The following is a 14,900-nucleotide window of genomic DNA, read 5'->3' as shown; positions in this document are numbered from 1 at the left end:
CTCTTGTGATATTCATTATAATTGGAGGCACAGTAGTGTGATCCTTAGTGGGAAGTTCCTTATAATTTGGTGAAGCAAGTGTTGGGATTATTTTATATCTTTCCCTGTCTGATAAATTCAAATTATTTAAAATCTTCTCTACTCTTAGGCCTTTCTTCCCTGCGATTCCCTTATAATTGTTGGCAGCTTGTGGGATTCACTATTTTAAAATTCCCTGCTAAGTCCATTATATAGGGCAAAACTGTTGTTTCATTATAAATCAATAAATAAATCAAATAAATGAATCGATAAAGCGATACAATGAAAAATTTAGTCTTTATAATGAAAGATATTTTTGCTAATGTCTTCTATGCAAGATCACATTGTCTGCACGCTAACTACTTTTGCCAAGCATCACACATTGAAACAGTAGCCCCTTCTTGCTTTTCTAAACCAACAGGAGGTCAATTTGTAAATCCAGTATGAAAGTTCTTAGTGCATATATATTTGTCTAACAATGGTAAATATAAGTAACCTTTTGCCTATCATAGAATGCCCCTAAAGGCGTTATGGGTTAAGAGTGATTAAAATCGCCTATGCATGCATAATATGACATGCTTTGCATAAATGATAATAAATAATTGCTGCATATAAATAATTCATCATTTATTTTTCCAGGAGAAATAGAATGCTCCCACATAGCTGAAACAAAGGATAAAGGTATGATCAGTTGAATGGGTTAAATGATAAAAACCAAGAACGAGTACAACATCTCTGGCACCTGAGGTTTTTGTGTTTCTTTTTCTTTTTTTAATATCTATCTTGATAGCATATTATATTCCAACTTGTCCTTAAGCGTTGTGGAGTACATAGTGAACACAATGCTATAAAAATAATGGAAGATATAAATGCCACATATCTCTTGTGAAATAGGAGAAAGTGACATAGCAGGGAGATATCTACATAATGTTTTGTTGGAGGGTAAATTCAGAGCATGACCCACTGGGAAGTCTTTCTGCATGTATGCCATCTGAACGAATGGGTACAACAGAACTCCGACTCAGTGGATGCTTCCCATATCATCATACGGGACCCTCTCCTCCCAATCCACCTCTGCCTCCCAGTGTAATGCAGAGACCTGTGTCTCCCTCCAGCTATGTTGTGGTTACTAGCTCAATGAAACAGTAATTAAATAACAATTGCAAAGTGTTTGCAGTGTTTATTTAGATGCAGCCGTGACTTTTATTAATAAGTTCTAAAACTGGAAAAAGATAATAATTTATGCTTCTCTACCTGTATGCTATATGTGAACAAGGAAAAATAAATGAGGGCTCACAAATAAATATATTTTATTATGATTGTGAGTCTTTAAGTGGATTCTGATTTATGATAATCCTAACACTGCGTTTTCTTGGCAAAATTTATTGAAAACAAGTTTGTCATTTCCTTCCTCTGAGCCCTCATTACTACACTGCCATAGAATGGAGATTTAACTGAGTTATATGGTCAGGTAAACTCATATAATGTAGATTAAACTGCATTGTACTGGATTATAAGGGTCTACACTGTCATATAATTCAGTTCAATCTGAGTTATAATTGCAACATAGATGGGGGTCTGAGATAGACTGGATCTACACTGCTATTTAATCTAATTTTAGAATGTAGATTAACATTGAACTGGGTTATACAGCAGTGTAGCCTCATATGCAGTTAACTGGCCTTCTGAAACTAGATTATATGGTATTTGTTATTTAGCCACAATGTGTCTCACCCAAGATTGCCCAGTGAGTTTCCAGAGCTGAGCAGGGATTTGAACCCTGATATTGGTTGAAGAAATAAAATGGTATTTGGTGTATGCTTACATACAAACAATTATGCAGACACAGGCATGTAGCCGGGTGTCTGATGGTGGTCCACAAGAAGACCTGATGGTGGTCCACGAAAAGACCTTACTAGTACATTATTTAAACTGTTATCTTTATTCATATCATGATCTGATCACCATGCTCAATATATCCCATATGCATGGGTGTATTGGGGTAACGATACAAAAGGTTTGCTAGAGTAGACCCTCTTTCACTCAGACTCAGCCCCCCCCCCACCAAACTCACCCCCCCCCCCCCGAAACAAAATCCTGGCTACGGGCCTGTGCAGACACATTCATGGAAGTACCCCAGTATCCATATCTTCCAACTGTCCCCATTTGACAGAGATGGTCCCAATTAACCTTCTGTCATCCCACTATTCCAGTTGCTTTTGAGATATACCAGTTGCCCTCTCCTGCTCTCAATTTCTGTCTTTGTGCTGAGCTAATTTCAGTTGCTACAAAGCAAGTTCATAGTGCAAATGTGGTTTGTTCTCAGTTACCTCAATTGTGTGTGTTTGGGGGACGACGACGACAAAGAGTTCTGGTGTCTTGCCAAACTACAACTCCCAAAATTCTATAGCATTATGAGAAGACAGTTAAACTGGTGTCAAACTGCATTAATTCTACGCTGTATACTTGTGGTTCTAAAATTCTGCTCCATGGAGCCCTTGGGGCTCTGTAAGTAATAATGAATGGCTCTGTGGCACCATGCTGCTTCCCAGCTCCTTCTATTTCTGCCCAGACTCTCCCCCTCCCCACGAGATCACACTTCTTTTCTTCTAAAACCCAATTTCCCTCCCACCCACTCAGTGGGTGCTTTTCCTACATGGCAGAAGGGAATTGAAGTGGATAGCTCCTAGAGTTGCTGCTGCTGTTGTTTCAAATGGATATCCATCTGTTGGATGGATGGTCCTTGGGATCTTCCACCAAAATACTTTAAAATGAAGAAAATAAAAATTTTCTTCATTTTAAATATTGTATTGTTTTTTCTTTCTTTTCTTGCACTACAAATGAGATATGTGCAGTGTGCACAGGAATTTGTTGATGCCTTTTCCAATCAGTTCACACAAACACTTTGCATCCATCTGCCACTGGCCTAGCCTGTCTGTCAAATTTTAAAACGCAGTGTGACCTCTATGTTCAAATGTTTACCTATGCCTGATATATATATTCTCTCTCTCTCTCTCTATCCCCCCCCCCCCAATATTACTTACTTAAACGATTCCTTGTTGTCCGAGTAAAATTGGTGTACTGGCGGTGGGTACTTACTCTTGGTGGCTCCATGCGTAACTTTTGCTTCAAAATGAGCTCTGTGGTTGAAAAAGTTTGAGAACCCCTGATGTAGATGCATCCCTTGTTTCACTGGTAATTGGGGGCATGTTTTCCTTAACCTTGAATTGTGTTATTATCTAATTTAATTCATCCATTGTTCATCTGTATTCTTTTTCTTTTTTGTGTATAGTTTTGCTTTCCGTTGGTAGGGAAATTGTGTTTTTTCCCCTCTAAAGAATAGTGACTGTTGTAATATTTTTCATTAGTTTTTTTTTTAAAAAAATGTGCATGCTTTATCTCCCTCTCTTTTCTGAAAAAAAGCAGGGTGTAAATTTTGCAAGGAAAGGAAGAAAGGTGAAGTAAAACAAATTAAAGTTGAATCCCCGGTAAAACTTTGGAGACACTATGGCTGGGCATGGAGAAGTTGCCATTTTCTATAATAACTGTAACACATAGAGCAGACATTCTACTCTTAAACAGTTAAGTACAAAATTTGTGCCTGTAACTTAACCATCCATTATCTTCTCCACTGATCTCTTTTCAATTACTAGATTCAACTGAAGGAACTGATGCAGTCTGAATCTCACAATCGGAACCTTTTTGCAGGAAGCTTTTTTTTAAACTGCCCCAAAGACCTACCTCTCCAATTTTGGTGTGACATAATATTTTTGTTGGCAGAGGTCCCTGTGCTCAACATACATCATCACTAACTTATTAGGACTTGAGGCAATTAGGTGAAACAAACAGAAGAGACAAGATCTGTATTGAGCCATAGAAATTAGGGGAATAAATAGCCCATGGCACTCCATTATTTGAGAACTGCATCAAAGCTCAGGTCTTGGATTTGGTTGAAAGAAAGGTGCACATTGTTTTCATCCAACATCTATACATTACTCCATTATTTTCCTACTGATTCAGGTTACAGGGGAAAAAATGTGGTGGTATAATGAGGCAGCCGAAAGAACTTTTCAGTTTTCATCTCAGTATTCTATGAAGTGTATTGCATGAATGGTTAAGGATTAAAAATCCAATTAGATCTTCCCTTGACATGGGAAGTCAGATGGGGAATTTTGAGAGACACGCGGAAAGCACTTTGTAATTAATAAAAGTGAACGTGGCAACATGCACTGCACAAGAAAAGGGAACCAAGGTTTATGGATCTTTGTGGTGCATCTATTTCCATTGTTCTCAGTAATAAAATTCTATTCTCCATTTGAAAGAATGAGATTAATCCATCTCATAAATAATCTCTTAGAAATATTAATGCATGTCCAGGCACTTACTTCCGGTGGCCAGGCACCTTACTGTAGGATGGGCCCACCTTGGAGCAAGCCCTTCCTACAGCCACTATTTCATATCTGTAGTCTGCTAGGCTATGGTTTAGCTATTTCAATTGAGAACAGGAAATAAGTGGATAGATCAGCAGTCAGTTGTTACTCTAAATCTGGAGCTCTGAACTTGAAGTCTGTGGATAGATTTTGAGTGCTCTATGAGGCTGGATGGTGGATAGATCCTTATTTTCACTAAGCTTTTAGCTGAATTGTGGCATTTCTTTCTATTATGAATGTAGCTTTAAAAAACAGCGTTGCTTCATGCAATTTCCAAATTATGGAGACCTTAAGATGATCGTGTCATGGGGCCTTCTTGGGCTGAGAGGGTATGGCCCAACCCAACATTACCCACTGGGTTGCTGTGACTAAATGGGGAGTGGTTGCTGAGTTGTGTGGCTAAATGGTCTCCAGAGTTATCCAATACTAAAATAATTACATATTGCTGCCCCATGATATTAGCAGTACCTGTGACTTCGTCACCAATAGAAAATAAGGATTTTTCTTTTCATATTTCATTACAGGCATTGCAGATGTTTCAAAATTTTGTTTCTGCTCATCCCTCCTTAAAAATTGGTGTGGTTATCAGACTTGCTGTTGAAAAAAGTTCATGTTAAAGCATTTAAAAAAACTGTTCTAGAGCTTGTAAGAATAACTTGACTGCAAAAGTTGGGCCCCATATATTTTATGTTTGCACCTTCATTTCCTACTTCCTTGGAGTTCCTAGAATATGCTTAAGAAAGACAATATGATTCCACCTACGGTAATATTTTCCTTAAGATACAAAGTGTTGTACAACTCATGTTGGATGAGGAAATGCCCAAATGTGAAGTACAGATTAACCAGGATCATTTCAATTTACCATTAAAACATTGATCATGACCTGAAGTGTCCTCCTTGTGTTTTGCAGAGGGGAAGAGAAGCTCTGGAAACTGCGGCAGAAGGAGAAGGTGGCACTGAAAGGAGCCCTTTCAGTGCCACCCTGAGTTTTAGCATTGTATCTTGCATATGTGGCCCGCTTATTGTCATTGTGATTGTGGATATTGTATTTTTATATTGTTAATTGTATTCATATGTTTTATGTATTTTACTGTGTTGTCGTTTGTGTCTTTTGTTTCTATTTTATTGTAATTTGTTGTTTGGGCTTGGCCTCATGTAAGCCACCCTGAGTCCCCGTTGGGGGACATAGTGGAGGGGTATGAATAAATTTTATTATCATTATTATTTTCCGAAAAGAGGGGGGAAATAAAATAAGAAGATACAGAACATAGGAAAATAAATTGGGGCACACTGAAATGGGTGAGCCTGTCCCTATCCTCCCAGGGATAAAAAAAAGCTTTTTGAAATCATATTCAGCAGCAAATGATTCTATTCGAAATATTCCAAGGAGAAAAAGGTCCCTGTAAAACACTGCTTAAAGCAGCATTAGAATAAATAAATTTCAAAAACATATGAAAAGGAAAATATGTTTAACATTGCTAAAAAGACTTTAGATTCCAGGAAAGAATTTAGTGTGCATTCCACAACAGGGATGTAAATATTCAACCAATTTGTTCTATAATAATTATTATTTATTTATTTGATCGATCATATGACCATTTCAAAATACAACACATATAAAAAGACGAGGCAAAAAAAATGTTCTACAGGGTGAGGCAGCATAACTTCCTTTTTTCAAAACTTAATAAAACCCATTGTATGAATCAGATTTTTTTTAAAAAAAAATTGTAATGTAGGCGCATACCTAAAGTTTTGTTTTACATAGTTTTGAAGGTCAAATTAGGTAGGTGACATTCACCATTCTCCATACACTAAGTAAACTGATTTCTGGTGTTTGTCTTGACTCTTGCCAGCATAGCAGGCGCTATGTTGGCAATTTCTTCCTGGATGTTGGCCTTCAAATCTTTTAGGGTCCTTGGACGGTTCACATAAACACTGGATTTCAAAAAAAAAAAAAAAAACCACACACACACAGAAAAAAATCACAAGGGGCCAAATCTGGAGAGTGGGCCAGCCACTCCAAATCTGCTCAAAAAGTAGGCCTCAACGGCAAAAGCACGCTCCTCACTGTTCCAACGCATGATGGCGACTGAACTGTGTCAGCACAAAACTTTATACTCCCGACTCTCGAACGAGACCACTAGCGCTCCACTACGTCTTCAACCAACTGAATGGCGCTCATTTTAAAAAAGGAAGTTATGCTGCCTCACCCTGTATCATGTAAGAACAAAAAAATCTTCAATTTTAGCCCTGCTGTTCTCACCCAATGTTCAGATGCTCCAAAGCAGTACATGACATTATTTTGTATAGATATATATATGTGGCAAGAAACACATGCCCTTTTGTGCAAAGCCCATGCTAAAAAATGATTGCATATAACAATGAGGGGCTTTTTGTTTGTCAATATCTACTTCCTGTAATTTTGGACAAAAAACACCGTGGCTTTCCCAAAAACAGAGTAGGATTGTGTTTTCCTCTTCCTCCCCCTCCTCCTCTTCTTTTCAAGAATGTATTTTGTAAGGACTAACTACATATTTTTACTCAAACTTGTTGGGCCAGATAGGACAGAAGACTCTTTGTCTCAAACTTAATGTATTGTTGTCTCAAAAATCATGCCTGAGTCCTCATTTGGCCTATGGCCAATGTGTTTGCTTCCTTTCCCAGTGTAAGATCTTCAGCTAACGTCAGAGGCATGATGAGCTTGTAGCTTCACTAATCTTCATATACTCTTTACTCTTCCAAGATAGGAAACACTATTTCTTTCTAAACAATGATGATCATGCAAGACTAATCTGCTCTCTTATATTCAGGGCACAGCTGCCTAAAGATAACATTTCAGTGGAAAAGACAATTTTATAAACCTTAAATAGGTGCACTCTGTCATAGTCTGTTTCTGGACCCAATCCATTGTGTTGGTATTTGAACTTCCCACCAGGGAATAAAGAGGAGGAGGAGATAGCAACAGTATGGCAGTCCCAACTCAGCACTAAAACAATTCAATAATTCAGCATTAAGAGAACAGGAATTCAACCATAAACTTTAAGAGTTATGCTTATTGAATCAATGTCCTACCAGTTTGTGTTCTCCACATATTAATAGATAAGTACTATTTATACTCACATGTAATTCTAGAAAATTTAGTTAATATCAACTTTAAAAACTGGGTCAATTTCCCTTTCTCTCCACAAATACTTAGCCTGTCTTGAGAGATCCTAAATGTAGCACTGAACTCCTCTTCTCTCTTCACTGCAGTAGAACATCTAACCGTTCTGAAAGCTTGAGCAGTAAAATGGCATTGGTGGTGACCAGAGGCAGCTGTCTCTTTGACATGGAATTATTCTCAGCTTATCCATGAATCATATCAAAACCCAGAATTTTGGTCCTAAAAATCTGCCCTTGACTTGTACACAAGGTTGACTTATACATGAGCAAGATAAGATAGTTTCTGTAGGTGTGTTCTTAAGTTACAATTGTTTGTAAGTTGAAACAGGGACACTTTTAAAGTGTAACTCCATACACACACACACCCATACAAACTTTGGAAAGGGTCAACATTTCTGTTGTGTTTGTTTTCCTGTCTGTGCCCCTGCTCAGAAGATTTCACTTCATTTTCTGTTCCTGTGATAATTGCATTTTGAAAAAAAAAGGCTTGTTGTGGAAACAAGGATTGCTGATAAAGCTCCAGTCCCCATGATAACTCTTTCAGGAGTGAATTTCCCTTCTGAGGAGCACATTTATCTCACTTCCTGTTGTCTCTCCTCCATTCTTAACTATGAGGAGTTTGTAAGTTGGATGTTTGTAACTGTATTTAAGAGAAAGCTTCACTTATTTCATTCTAATATAAAGACTGTATAATTTCTAATTTTTATGAGATTTTCTTTAGATATTTTTTTTGCATTTTGGGAGTTTTGTGTGAAAAAAGTTTGCAAAGAACTAGCTTTGCACAAGGAAGACTTTTTTGTAAAGAGGTCAATGACTTTTGCATGACATGCACCTAGAAACCCTTTGTTTCTCGTGCAAAACATGTCCCAAAAATGCATGGTAGTTCATCATTTTCCTGGTGTATTGAGATAATTTTTCTCATTGAGCTTAAGAAAAAAATTATTCATATTTCTACATTTGTCATATGTTCTGCAGTTGATGGTGGTTGGTGATGGAAGGGTTAATGTAAGTATTAGTTCTAAAGGGTTTAGTAATCTGTAAGTAAGAGTTCGTGGGTGAAAGCAATTAAGGGTGGAAGTATGCAAGAAATAGGTTGCAGCTGGGTGTTTCTGGATATAAGGAGCAAGCCTTGGAACTGATTCTTGGGAGAAAAGTATTTGTTATATTTTGTTGGTGGATGCTGCTGTTTTTCCCCCCAGGTCTCTGGATTTTTGGTATCCTGACCTGTCTCCTGAACTCTTAGAATCCTGGAACCTTGAATCTTTGGACTGGCTGTTGACTATGGTAGACTCTTGATCCCTGGACTTTGTTTATTGAATTCTCTGTGTTTGACCACTGGATTGGACCTTTGACTATGGAGTTATCTTGAACCTGCAACAGTTTTTGCTGTTTTTGTTTATTCTGAGGCTGAGTGTTATTGTTATGTTTTATATTTTGGACTATTAAAAGAGCCAGAAGTAAGTGCTGCTTTAATTAAATTGTTTTATACAAACTGGGTTTTTGTTGGGTTCATCTCTGCCTCTGAATAAGGCAGAGCCCTGGCAACATGACAACATTAAAAACAAGCAAACAAAGCCAGCTACAGATTCTATCCATCCAAAATATGACAACACTAGAGAAACTTTGTCTATTATAATTTAAAAAATCAGAAATAATTTTTTCTCCTAACCTAATTATGGAAGTTGTAGTCCAAAAGATCACCATGGCTGTGAAGTTTGGTTCAAATCTTTGGTAATATCCACTTTCTCTGATATGTCTGGGAATCCCATTTGTGGGATGGAGAAATGACGAAGGACGGCTGTAGGAGAAAATATGTCCATGGAAGATGAGTTAAGCTTTGGATGCCAGAGATGTTTGCTGCTGGTCATGTTGATCAGTTCTGGACTTATAAGTAGACAAATAGACAATAATTGCCTTCTATAGTTGGTATTATATTATTCAAGCCTTTCAAAAGATCAGAGAAATAGGCTATTTATTTTTCAGAGCAGCAGTCTCCAATCTTTATTTATGATACACTTTTTACCATATCATTCCTGTATCTAAGTTTTTCAAAGTCACTAAAGTGATTTACAGGGGGACTTATCAATTTCATGTGAATGCGCCAAGGAATGTAAGGATTTTCTCAAATGCTTTCCCACAAGAGGTTTCAATTTGCTCATCGTCCCTTCTTGGTGTCTGGTTTCGAAACACGATGTGCTGAATTACCTTTAATATCACTTCTGCAGATACAATGCATTAGCAGAGAAAATTAGACGCAATTCTTTTATATCTGATGTGCTGCTGTTCATCTCTCTGTTGTCTCTAGGTTGTCAGAGTGTCAAATTAAAGGCAATTGGAGAAGGTTGCCCATGACTTAAGAGATTGCTGTTAAGGGGAAAGCAATACTTTACATCTTTTTTTAAAGGAAGGGATAAAGAATATGAGAGGCACCGAGAGATAGAGCTGTGCAGCTGTTACATGTTCACATGTCTGAAAAACAATCACACACATATCCACATACATCCAAGGTTGCAAAAGAAGGTCATTGATCTTACATATATTAACAATTAGGACTCATAGTATGTTCATTTCAGAAATTCCTTAACAATACTACCTCGGGACAGTAGGGTTATGACACTGTGTTATTATTTTAAAAAGTAGGGTTGACTGATTCAGTCATTTCATTTAGTAACAAATACAGTTCAATTGCCATATTAAATTGCATCATTATTCACACTTGCCTGAGGTCAGACATTGTGTGATTTGCATGTGTGCATGTGCCAGCACAGATTTAACCTCATGGACCTTTTACTTAATACAGCATAGCTCAAAACATAATGCTTGTCAACAGACACAGGTCACCCATTTGCCTGATGGTCAACAAAAGGTGGTGAATAGATATCCGGTCATTCAGATCATGGTTGCATTGTAAAGAGAGGACTCGCACATGCACAAGGGTGATCACAGATAAAAAAAACAATACTGAGCTAACCCCACTTCTAAGTTCACTTAAACTCCTCTTCACCCCTTTTCTTTGAAGAAATAGAATATTTGTATTTAATTTTGTTTTTTGTACTTCGGGTTGGGACATATATTATTGCACGGTATCCATTTATATTACATATCATTTCACTGAATTTCTTGTTATTGCATTTGGCTTTCACCATAACACATTTATGTTCTGAAAAATAGTACCAGAGAAAAAAAACTGAAAGAGGAAATTATAATTCAAGTATGTACAATTGCTGTTCTGAGCATCTTCGCTTCTGGGAAGACTACGCCAGAGTAAATGAGGTGAAAATTATAGTTTCTGAGTTGCACAAACATAACCAGTTTGATTACTCTTCTCCTTTGCTTTCACTTTAGTGTTTTTGGTGGTTTCATTGCACCTTCCCCGTAGACTGTAAATTCCTTGGGGCTAGCTCCAGGCTCTAAGTCCAAAACCTGACCCAGGACTCCAGAGTCCCAAGCTAACAACATATTCAGATGAGAGGCTGTCATTTACTATTAACAGAATGTTAATGATGTACTTTCTCTCATCCTTAATAAAAATCAACCCCATTGTTTGCCCCTTTCGAGTTCTCCCCTCAGACACATACTACTCCATTTACTTACCTCATTCAGGGTTTTATCAATTTTATTCTTTGCATTTGACCTGCCTATTGTGCTTTTATTTCTGCACCGTGTTATTTTGTGTTTGGTTATTCTATATTTTGTTATTTCATGTATTTTATTTTGATGTTATGATTTGTTGTTGTATTTTATTTTGCTGTATTGTAATTTTGGGCCTGGCCTTGAGTCCCCTTTGGGGAGATGGTGGTGAGGTATAAATAAAAAAATGTTGTTGTTGTTGTTGTTGTTGTTATTATTATTATTATTAAACTCAGGCAAAGCCATGACAATAATCTGTCTGATATCCTATATAGTCAAGCTCAATTGGTATGAATCTTCTTCCCATTGTTATTGCTATATCAAATCTACAGAATACTGGCTTATAGATCAATATAGCTGCATAGCTACTGTTCCCCATAGCTACTAAGAGAGTCTGTGAGAGAAGTCTCCGTGTGAGGTAGGCTTTAGTCTGTGAGAGAAGTCTCTGTGTGAGGTAGGCCTCACAGTGTGAGATAGGCTTTAGTCTGTGAGAGAAGCTTTTGTGTGAGGTAGGCCTTAGTCTGCAACAGAAGACTCTTGTGTGAGGTAGGTCTCACAGTGTAAGGTAGGCCTTAATCTATGAGAAGGCCTGGTGTGAGAAGCTTCAGTGAGAGAAACCTCAGGTTGAAGGTACTGTGTGTAAGTCTTTGTGAAGATCCTGTGTAAATTTGCTATCTCACAGTGTGAGATAGGCTTTAGTCTGTGAGAGAAGCTTCTGTGTGAGGTAGGTCTCACAGTGTAAGGTAGGCCTTAATCTATGAGAAGGCCTGGTGTGAGAAGCTTCGGTGAGAGAAACCTCAGGTTGAAGGTACTATGTGTAAGTCTTTGTGAAGACCCTGGGGCCTGTAATGTTCCTTGTAAACTAGATTAGATTGCAAAGAATCATCCATACTTTACATTGTTGTTGATGTGTGCCTTCAATTCATGTCTCCCTTTTGATGACCCTATCACAGGGTTCTCTTGACAAATTTTGTTCAGAAGGAATTAACTTTTCCTATGAGGCTGAGAGAGTGTGCCTAGCCCAAGGATATCCAGTGAGTTTCCATGGCTAAATGGAGATTTGAACCTGGTCTCCTTATCCAAAACCTAAGCCACACTACACCATGCTGGATCCCTATCATTACATTAAATTCATCCATTTTATTTCTTCAGCCTTCAATCACATCTTGTTAGTAAGCAAGTTTCTTCACTAGAACAACAACCATCAGTTTGAATGATTGCATTGGGAACTGTCCCTGGTTCTGCTCAGACTGCTATAGCTTTGGCTCTTTGGTTGATTAATTAATTGATTCTATTGTGTGTGTGTGTGTGTGTGTGCAATAAAAGAACACAATAACAGAGTTATGGCTTGACAGAAAAACAAAAGCCAAAGAATAAAACATTACAACCAACTTGGAAGCAGCAGAAGGATAGAAATGTAAAAGCACAATCAGTTTTCAAATTTCCTGGGAATTTGTTTTGATAGCCTTCATTGAACACTGAAGTCCATGCTGTAGGCTCCAGGAAACGTATTGGAGAAGCATTTCATTTACAGATTACCATAATCAAAAATACCATCTTTCTTGCAGCCACTTGTATTACATTTTCTGACAATGGGAATCTGAAGGAGGACCATGATTGATGCATTTAAGATATATGGGAGGGGACAGTTTTTTGGGTTTTCTGAACTTTACAAACTTTTGAGCATGGCTACTTAGAACTTGCAGTCCCTTGATACCTGCAGTATTGATCTGGGGAGACAATTTCTCTCAGGCCCTACTTGACTTACTCTATTATATCATCAATATTTGCCAGTTTCCTTCATACTTTCCATAGCACTCTGTGTTTCCATGGTTTGTCCAGAAAACAAACTTCCCCCGTCCCGCAAAGCTGGAGAGGGGGAAGTGACTTTGCCACCTCCCTCCGTTGGGGAGGCGTGGCTAGGGGCGGGGCTATGCCTGCGCAGAGGCCCTGCTCCTCACTTCCCCTGAAGAGGTTGACCCACCCGCCCGCCACCAACAGTATAGTATTTCGGTCGCTTATGAGCCGGGTAGGAATTGTTTCCCTCCCATATTCTGGGAGGGTTTTTCGCCTACCCTATACTGTTATTGTGACAAATTGGGAGGTGCGGTCACTTAAATAGGGCTTAGTGGAAAAGGTAGGAGAATGACACATCCAGTGTACACCCAGGCACCTGAGTTTTGGTGTAGGCCAGAAATCAATTCCCCCAGCTAGGGTTCAAACAACCCAGGCGGAGGATGACGTCAATGGCTTAGGAACAGAAGATGCTTGACCACAATTCCTTGGGGCAAAATTCTCCACTATGTTTCCCTTAAGGTCATCCGGGTTAAGTTTGGATGGAGGCCTGGTGTTTCGCCCAAGTTGGTTGCCAGGAATGGGTCGGGGAAGACCGCCACCTGTTATTTAGCTCTCACCAAATTCCAACATACACTCACAGTTATGTTATAGTTAGCAGTTACAAATTCTAAACTTGGTAACAATTAATAAAGTTGCCCAAATTTGAAACCCAATATGATTGTGTGGTCTCCTTATTTCGGGGGGTTGGATGGCAAATACAGAACAATCCTGTGGTCGATTTGTAACCAACTAATATGCATGGGCACTCCTTGAAGACCAAAACTGGGATGGATAGAGTGTTTCTGTAGTTCATTTGTTTGATAAGAACTTTCCAAACTTGACTATGTCCCTCATAAATTAAATAGAAAGAAGTTGAGATTTGTTTAAAAATTGAACATGAAAGGAAACAAAATCAACAGATTTCTCCATTTCAACAGTGTGTGTTGAGTGATTTTTTTTTAAAAAAAAAGTCTGGTGTTGAATCCTACATGTTTTGACCAGATCTCCAGTGATGAATTAGGGTTAGATTTTAAAACAAAATGCAGTTGGGAGAATATTAAACTGACAGTCTGTTTCATGTGTAAAATCATAAATATTCACAGACAAAATGATGTGGTTTATTGCTTTACTGATTTCTCTTACCTCGCAATTCAGTGCTGTGGAATCATCCATAAACTGATGGAGAGACTATACATTATTGGTATGAAAACCTTCCCTCTTTTGCATTCTACTTCTCTTGTGAACCAGTTAGCATGTCAGACACATTCCCAATTCCACTGTCTTCTTGTAAACACTAGTATTGCAGGGGCAATTTTACTTCAATTGGTAGAGATTATAAAAGGCCTCTGCACTCTACAAGGAAAAATAATACTCTCAGGCAGAGGAGCAATAGTCATAAGCAAGCCCATGTTCCCTGGTCAAAGATGAATTTCCAGATCCAAAGGTTCATTTCCTTTTCACTTTTTGACAGAAAAAGAGTATTTGACAGGCTTCCAGCTCTTCAGAAGTCTACTGACGACAGCAAAAATGTGACAGCCCTCAGATCCCAACGTGGCACAACAGGCTACAGTGTTCTTGTTCTGCAAATCAAAGGCGGCTTTCAATGCTCAACCCCTTGTTTGTGGCACCTTGTATGGAAACCTACATGTGATTAAACCTTCTAGAGCAGATCTGTTTGTACAGACTTGGTAATCAATTTTCTGTTATTTTTCTTGTTACTTTTTATTCAGGATTTTAAAGGGTTTATTCATTATTCTAAAATAAAAGCAAACTCTTATTGTTAATAAGTGCCAACACAGGTTGATCATTTTTTGTCCAGAATTC

The sequence above is a fragment of the Anolis sagrei genome, chromosome 4, assembly GCF_037176765.1.
Source record: "Anolis sagrei isolate rAnoSag1 chromosome 4, rAnoSag1.mat, whole genome shotgun sequence".
NCBI lineage: Eukaryota > Metazoa > Chordata > Lepidosauria > Squamata > Dactyloidae > Anolis > Anolis sagrei.
The sequence above is the reverse complement of the archived record's forward strand: the minus strand, read 5'-3'. Positions refer to the sequence as shown.